Source organism: Bactrocera dorsalis, chromosome 6, assembly GCF_023373825.1.
Source record: "Bactrocera dorsalis isolate Fly_Bdor chromosome 6, ASM2337382v1, whole genome shotgun sequence".
NCBI lineage: Eukaryota > Metazoa > Arthropoda > Insecta > Diptera > Tephritidae > Bactrocera > Bactrocera dorsalis.
In genome coordinates this window covers 42,125,107-42,134,309 of record NC_064308.1, presented here as the reverse complement: position 1 = coordinate 42,134,309, position 9,203 = coordinate 42,125,107, and the positions used below count along the sequence as shown (strand labels likewise).

The 9,203-nt window shown below is 38.6% G+C and overlaps 1 pseudogene; it reads right to left on the bottom strand.

The window, feature by feature from the left end:
- Positions 1-590: 590 nt before the first annotated feature.
- LOC125779835 (small nucleolar RNA U3) lies at positions 591-720 on the bottom strand (annotated as a pseudogene).
- Between the last annotated feature and the right edge of the window lie 8,483 nt (positions 721-9,203).

Sequence of the window (9,203 nt, the reverse complement as noted above, 5' to 3'; positions counted from 1 at the left end):
GATAGAAGATGTATGCCTTTTAACATCGTATACTATACAAATAAATATTTTTCTTACTAATAGAAATTAAAATAAAGAAAAATATTTATTTTTATACTATACGATGTTAAAAGCAAAAAATTAAAAATTTATTCTGTCGGGATTCGAACCTGTGGCACTCGTAGCATCTTGACTTTCCAAGCGCTTACCACCAACACCACCATTGACACTTAGGTTGCGCTGACTTAAGTATGATTTGGTTATGAATGCAAGAAACATACGATGGTTCTAATAATTTTGTTTAAGTATAGAAATATACATACTTTGAAGAACATTTGCTTTCGCAATAAATTTATCACAGCAATATACATATACATAATATGTATATACATATACATAACATTGCTGTGATGCCCTGAGAAGTATAGTCTTAATAAATTTATTTTTAATTTTTTGCTTACTAATAGAAATTAAATTTATCACAGCAATATTATGTATATGTTTATGTATATTGCTGTGATAAATTTATTTTCTATTAGTAAGAAAAAATATTTATTAGTATAGATTTCCAAAAGCACAGAAATGATTCTGTGAATTTATTCATTAAAATCGCCACTCAGAAGTCATTTTATCCCTTGTAAGCGAGCGATTTTCTTAAATCTCACGCTCCCAGATAAAACCATATACCTCGTCCTCGTGGGTCGGTTTCAAAAACCACAGAAATGATTCTGTGTGATTCTGAAAGGCCAACGCAGAGTATTTCAACCAAAACATACGTAAAATAGTTGAGAATTCGCAGAAATGAAAGACAAACGAAAGAAAAAGAAGTATAACTTCAATAATGCACATGCATACAAACATACATATGCGCACACATGTGAATATGTCACCAACCAAAAATTGAAACATTGTTCTACAAAAACAACAACAGCATAAGCATGGAACATTGTGTTGTGTTGTTGTGTCGGCCGAGCTGTGCCGAAAGAAACGAACATACGATCGCCGATTGTCACCGCTTCGCTTGCTGCTCGCACATCTTCGCAGACAAGGTTGCGTTACATTCATATGGATGGAGCGAGGTTGCGCAACTTTGCGTTACTTTTATATGGAAGGTTGCGCAACCAGAATCTATCGCAACCTTTTCCGGCGTCGTATAAGAAGTATAACTTCAATAATAATATGCTAATTTATTCGAAATATATTCCAGATTTTTTAGAAAATTTGGAATAAAAAGCACCATAGGAGCAATTGACTGCACGCATATTGCTATCATTGCTCCACCATCAAATAATGTCGAACGTCCTCTTAATTTATATTTAAATAGAAAAGGATTCTACAGTATCAATGTTGAAGCAGTAAGTTTTGTTTTTGCATGCACATACAAATATGCCAATGCAATTTTTGAATGCATTGTTTTTTAGGTTTGCGATCACCGATTATGTTTCACATTTGTAAATGCTAAATTTCCGGGTGCAACACATGACTCTGGAATTTGGGCCACTTCTGACCTACGAGAACATCTCATTCGTCAGCATACTAATACGTCTGAGCAACAACGGAGAGAATCTTGGCTTCTTGGCGATCAAGGTTATCCTCTAGAACCGTGGCTTTTAACACCAGTGGGAACACCTAATACCCATAAAGGGCAAAAATACAACAAATTACATGGTTCTGCAAGAAACTGCATAGAGAGAGCATTTGGTGTTTTAAAATCTCGCTTCAGATGTTTGTTGAAGCACCGAGTTCTACATTATTCACACGAAACTTCCGCTTTGTTTTTTAGTACTTGCGTTATATTGCATAATATAATGACGAAAGCAGGCATTACGTTCAACGAAATAGATGACGGGGTTGCAGAAGACTTTGATTCTCCAATTAATGATTATAACTTTTCACAGTACATGCGCGAAGGTGAAAGAACAAGATCAAGATATATATCAACTCTTTAGTTATATATGTATAAGTATACAGAAGCCAGTTTATATACTTATGTACATATATAAATGTTCTCACAATTCGACTTTCGAAATACACTACTTACTTTCATTATTTATTTATTTATTTATCCTTTTTGTTAAAAGAAAACAAATTGAAATTTGCATTCCATTTTTTTTTTATTCTATTATAAAACAAAAAACCAAACTTATTAAATTCAATAAATATTAATTAAATAAAAATATTACACATACCTTATTTCAATTTTAATTAAACTTTAGATATTATTTTACATTATTATAAAACGATTTTATTAGTTCTGTTATAGAACTAGTTAGGCCTTGAATGGCCTGCATCATTTCACGATTCTCCCGCCTCTCTTCCTCAGCAGCATTCCTTTTTGATGTATCAGCTATCAAAGTGCTGATAAGCTTATTTCGTGCCTTTCGTGATAGCACCGAAGTTGAAGCATCCTTAAAAGAAAAAAACGTAATAAGAAATTGCAAAAAAGTATACATTTTGTAATTATATCATAATGAAAACTTACCTGGTTTTCCAAGCTAAGATGCGTAGGTGGTGTCGATGGACTTGCTGGATGGTGTTCGGGATTTGGGGTTGCATCTACCTGACTGCATATCTGTAGAGGACTACCCATGGGTGAAGAAATTGCGCATTCATCAGTTTGCTCAATTGGCGTTAAACCTAGGCTTTGTACATTTTGTACCCCATCTACAGCAGCCGAACCGAATGTAGGCAAAGCCATTTCTTCAAAGTTCGTCATCGGTTTGGAAATTGGACCTCCACCTGTGAGCCTTTGGTTCATTTTCAACCGCCTTGTACGAGTGCGCAGTTGGCTATTCCAAACGCCTAACGTCTACAAATTAACACAATATAATAAATAAACGAAACATAAACTAAAATGTTACCTCTTTCCATTTTGCAGCACTTCGTGTTGGTCCTCTGCACGAATTAAACTCATCTGCCAGCTGCTGACACAACTCCTTCATCTGTTGAGGCGTTTTTGGGCAATTTTTCCCCGTACCCATTTCTAGGTGTGCTTGGCAAAACGAAACATATGCTTCCAGTTGCTCGTAGCGTGCGTAGCTCTATCGTGTTTGGGTTTATTACCAAATAAAAGTTAAATTATAAATTTTGTTAATAATTAAAATTTGAAAACTTACGTTGCAGAACAGTCCATTTTAACGAATAATTTGAATAGAAATCAGCTGTTTTCTATTTACATTATTTTGTGTGGGGAAAGCTTTACGAATTGAAGCTTTTACTTTTAACAAGATTGCCACAGAATACCAAAATATTTCTCGCTTGATAAATATTTGAGTTGTCAAAAGCACAGAATAGGGGTGTAAATATATGTTAATACGTACAGTGAGTTCAAAAAGTGTTCACGTATAGTTACAAATAGTGCATTGCTGCTGATCTAATATGAATAATGCGGTGACACGCAAACCAATTTCTAATTATAAACTTCATCAACATTTACTAAAAGTGAGTGTCAACCAAAACAAAAATTAAAACAGCTGATTCCATACAAGACCGACCACTGTGCATCCGTTGAGGAGAAGTTCAAATGCAAACACACGGTCAGAAGATTTATATATATAAAGATATACATACACATTCATATGTATAAATAAAACAATAACATTATGTGCAAAACCAAAAAAATAGGTGACAATTAGTTACAATTTTAAAAGTACAAACAGAAAGAAATTACCGTAGGTGAAAATATAAATCTACCTAATAAATACTGCAAAAGCAAAAAAAAATCAAAACAACAACACACAGAAAATTGGGCGCGAAACGATAAAACAAAACATTAATAAAAACAAAGAAACGGGCGCGAATTTTTAAACCAAACTAAAATAAACAAAAAAAAAAACAACAACAAACATAATTACTAAAACCAGGAACAACAAAGTGGAAGCCGAGGAGAAGGAGTTGGCATCAACGGTCCGAATACCCGCAGGCACATGCATACATACATACATATATTTACATCCGAATTATCCCCAAAAACCCTCATTGGAAAACAGAGTGAGCGTATTATGACCATTATTTATTTAATTTATGCACGCATGTTTGTGCCTAAAATATACAGTAGAATTTAATGTTTTATCTACTATAACTAAAATCCGACTCAACGGCTATTAAAATTTGTTCAAAAAGAAAAATACTAACTTTGTGTTCTAAAAACGCACAAAATTATAAAAAAAGAATCAAATATTTACTTGTAATAAATTTCCGGCAGTACTTATGCTTTATAAAGCATTAAACACGACTGCATACAACAAGTAAGCAAAGGCAAATATAGTCGAAAATATAAAATAAAAGACAAAAACGGAAAAAATAACTATATTAAAACCGCATATATGTATGTATGTATATAGCAAAACATATTTACGAAGTGCATATTCACATATAAAAGTGCGCATCTTTTTTTCAATTCCGTTTTAAATCTCTCTCACTCTTTCAATAACAATTATAAACAAACATACGACCAAGAAAAGATTTAAAAAAGTGAATTGATCTCTCTAACGATCTCTCAATTCTTTAAGAATATAAGAATAATCATAAAAGCACAAGCAATTCGTGCATGCTTATGTAAATAGCGCATTGATCTCTTCAACGAGCTCCCAATCGCACAAAACATAAGTACCTACATACGCATGTAAATACAAGTACACGTATTAGGGTGTGCCTAGTTACACAACATTAGGACATAAGAAATATAAATTAATTAAAGCAAAACATTTTATTTTTCAAGATACTCGAAATTCAAAACTCTGTTTACCTGAAAGAGTATTCGGTTTCAAGCAATACTCTATTGTCTCAGAGAAAAAAATTTAATTATTTACAGCTAAAAAATTAAAATAAAAGCAAAATGGTTAATAACGCAACAAAACAAAATGCACCTGCAGGAGCTACACGTTCAAAACAGGTTGTTAAATTCATTTCACAAAGTGAGATTTTTTTAAGATACTGCACAAGATTTGCATCTTCGCCGGTTTACGAAAACTCGGAATCGCTGCTAGAAATCAAAAGTCAAAATCTTAAAAATTTTTGGCCTCGCCTCCAAGCGGCTCATGACGCCATTGTAGAATCTGACGATTCAGATCTACCACAAAATTTTAAATTATCTGCTTACCATATATACGAAAACTGCTTAGACCAGTACGAAGAAACAAAAGCTATGATCTCCGATCAGCTAAAGCTAAACAAAGCAATTGCACCTACTCCCCACAGTAGAGTAGAGCTGCCAGAAATATACAGTCAAAAGGCAAGTTCAGGCATCCAACTCGAGAAACCTTTTACGGAGGTTAAGAAGAATGGCCGTCCTTCCGGGACATGTTCACGGCCATTTACATCAACCATCCGAAATTATCACAAGCGCAAAAATTGTATCACCTCCGATAAAAAACTAAAGGTCAAGCAGGCGTCATAGTAAAACAGTTCGCATTAAATGACGACAATTTCAATTTGGCTTGGGAAGCTCTAAAAGCTAGATATGAAAACGAAAGAATATAAGCAAGTAACGACACTATTAAACTTGCCTAAAATCAAGAAAGAAACAAGTGAAGAATTTGTAACACCACAATCTACTGTTTCTAATTGTTTGTCGATTCTGTCGACACAAAATATTCCCACAGACAGCTGGGACCCAATTCTGGTAAACATTTGCACCGCCGAATTACCAGAAAAGTCGTTACTTCTATGGGAGCAATCGCTCTATCTCGAAAAAAGTGCCCAACGTGGCTACAAATGAAAGATTTTCTCACCACCCAATATGAAATTGCGGAAAGGTTAGAAGAAAATATAATTAAAACTAAAAACATTAAACACGACCAAAATAGAAGCTTAAATAGACCCCAAGCTAGAAGCAAAACCAAATCAAACAGAATTTCTACCAAATCATAATCGTTCACATCCGAACAGAAAGAACATACGTCATGCGAACTATGAAAAAGAGGGCATAAACTTATATCTTGCCAGAGGTTTAAAAACTTAAATATTAACGAAAGGAATACTTTTGTCAGGTCAAAAAGGCTTTGCACAAATTGCCTGTCACATGCGCATACATACCTATAAAAATTGCAAAAGCAAATTTAATTGCTTACATTGTCACAAAAGACACCATTCGATGCTTCATTATAGCAGATATCCTAACTTACTCCAAAGAAGGGCTTACATAAAAGAAACCACGAGTTTAGCAAAAGCAAGTCCCGAAAACCAAAATTCTAAACATTGCCAAGAGACACCATGTTGCTCGAAGGCACAAAAAGTTCAAACGCTGCACAGCGAAACACAAAGTGGACTAGTTACCGAACTAGTCACAACCATACAAACTCAAGTTGAGTACAATGCAAATAAATACCTTAATTCATAATTAAGGAAATTTCAAACTCTAGAAGATCAGTATTGTGAAGACTTCTCTAAAGCTACAACTACTCGATCAAATAATGGCCGTTACGTCGTACGACCACCATTTCTTCTTCTTTACTGGCGTAGACACCGCTTACGCGATTATAGCCGAGTCAACAACAGCGCGCCAGTCGTTTCTTCTCTTCGCTACGTGGCGCCAATTGGATATTCCAAGCGAAGCCAGGTCCTTCTCCACTTGGTTCTTCCAACGGAGTGGAGGTCTTCCTCTTCCTCTGCTTCCCGCGGCGGGTACTTTCAGAGCTGGAGTGTTTTCATCCATCCGGACAACATGACCTATGAACTATGTCAATGTCGTCGTATATCTCGTACAGCTCATCGTTCCATCGAATGCGATATTTGTCGTGGCCAACGCGCAAAGGACCATAAATCTTTCGCAGAACTTTTCTCTCGAAAACTCGCAACGTCGACTCATCGGTTGTTGTCATCGTCCAAGCCTCTGCACCATATAGCAGGACGGGAATTATGAGCGACTTATAAAGTTTGGCTTTTGTTCGTCGAGAGAGGCCTACTCAGTCCGAAGTAGCACCTGTTGGCAAGAGCAATCCTGCGTTGGATTTCCAGGCTGACATTGTTGGTGGTGTTAATGGTTGTTCCTAAATAGACGAAATTATCTACAACTTCAAAGTTATGACTGTCAACAGTGACGTGGGGGCCAAGTCGCGAGTGCGACGACTGTTTGTTTGATGACAGGAGATATTTCGTCTTGCCGTTGCATTTGCGTTGCTTCCTTGTTCAGTCTGGAGAAAGCAGAACTAACGGCGTGGGTGTTGAGACCGATGATATCAATATCATCGGCATACGCCAGCAGCCGTACACTCTTATGAAAGATTGTACCTGCTCGATTCAGTTCTGCAGCTCTAATAATTTTCTCCAGCAGCAGATTGAAAAAGTCGCACGATAGGGAGTCGCCTTGTCTGAAACCTCGTTTGGTATCGAACGGCTCGGAGAGGTTCTTCCCGATCCTGACGGAGCTTTTGGTGTCGTTCAACGTCAGTTTACACAGCCGTATCAGTTTTGCGGGGATACCAAATTCAGACATCGCGGCATAAAGGCAGGTCCTTTTCGTGCTGTCGAAAGCAGCTTTGAAATCGACGAATAGGTGGTGTGTGTCGATTCTCCTTTCACAGGTCTTTTCCAAGATTTGGCGCATGGTGAATATCTGGTCGGTTGTTGATTTGCCAGGTCTAAAGCCACACTGATAAGGTCCAATCAGTTCGTTGTTGGTGGGCTTTAATCTTTCCCACAATACGCTCGATAGAACCTTATATGCGATGTTGAGGAGGCTAATCCCACTGTAGTTGGCGCAGATTGTGGGGTCTCCTTTTTTATGGATTGGGCTTAGCACACTTAAATTCCAGTCGTTGGGCATGCTTTCGTCCGACCATATTTTACAAAGAAGCTGATGCATGCTCCTTATCAGTTCTTCGCCGCCGTGTTTGAATAGCTCGGCCGGTAATCCATCGGCCCCTGCCGCTTTGTTGTTCTTCAGGCGGGTGATTGCTATTCGAACTTCTTCATGGTCGGGTAATGGAACGTCTGCTCCATCGTCATCGATTGGGGTATCGGGTTCGCCTTCTCCTGGTGTTGTGCGTTCACTGCCATTCAGCAGGCTGGAGAAGTGTTCCCTCAATAATTTAAGTATGCTCTGGGCATCGTTGGCTAGATCACCTGGAGGGGTTATACTGGAGTATGCTCCGGTCTTGAAACCTTCTGTAAGCCGCCGCATTTTTTCGTAGAATTTTCGAGCATTATCCCTGTCGGTCAGCTTATCAAGCTGTTCGTACTCACGCATTTCGGCCTCTTTCTTTTTCTGTCTGCAAATGCGTCTCGCTTCCCTCTTCAACTTAAGGAATCTATCCCATCCCGCACGTGTTGTGGTCGATTGTAACGATGCGAGGTAGGCAGCCTGTTTTCTCTCCGCTGCGACACGGCACTCCTCGTCGTACCAGCTGTTCTTTTGCACCTTCCGAAAACCAATGGTTTCGGTTGCAGCTGTACGTAAGGAGTTTGAGATCCCGTCCCACAGTTCCCTTATACCGAGTTGTTGACGAGTGCTCTCAAAGAGCAGGAGTGCAAGCCGAGTAGAAAATCGTTCGGCTGTCTGTTGTGATTGCAGCTTCTCGACGTCGAACCTTCCTTGTGTTTGTTGGCGTGCGTTTTTTGCTGCACAGAGGCGGGTGCGAATTTTGGCGGCAACAATAAAGTGGTCCGAGTCGATGTTAGGACCTCGGAGCGCACGCACATCTAAAACACTGGAGACGTGTATTCCGCCTATCATAACATGATCGATCTGATTGGTGGTTTTTCGATCCGGAGACAGCCAGGTAGCTTGATGCATCTTCTTATGCTGGAATCTAGTACTACAGATAACCATATTTCGGGCCCCGGCGATGTCGATCAGCCTCAACCCATTTGGGGATGTTTCCTCGTGGAGGCTGAATTTACCGACCGTAGTGTCAAAGATATCTTCTTTGCCCACCCTGGCGTTGAAGTCGCCAAGGTATCTCTCATAGGTGCGCTCCAAGCACTCATAAAAGGCATCTTTGGTCACATCGTCCTTCTCTTCCGTCGGGGCGTGGGCGCAAATCAGCGATATGTTGAAGAACCTCGCTTTGATGCGGATTGTGGCTAGACGTTCATTCTCCGGAGTGAATGATAGTACTCGGCGACGGAGTCTCTCTCCCACCACGAATCCAACACCAAGTTTGCGCTCTTTTATATGGCCACTGTAGTAAATGTCACAAGAACCTACTCGTCTCTGTCCTTGTCCCGTCCATCGCATTTCTTGGACGGCGGTGATGTCAGCCTTTATTTTTACGAGAACATCA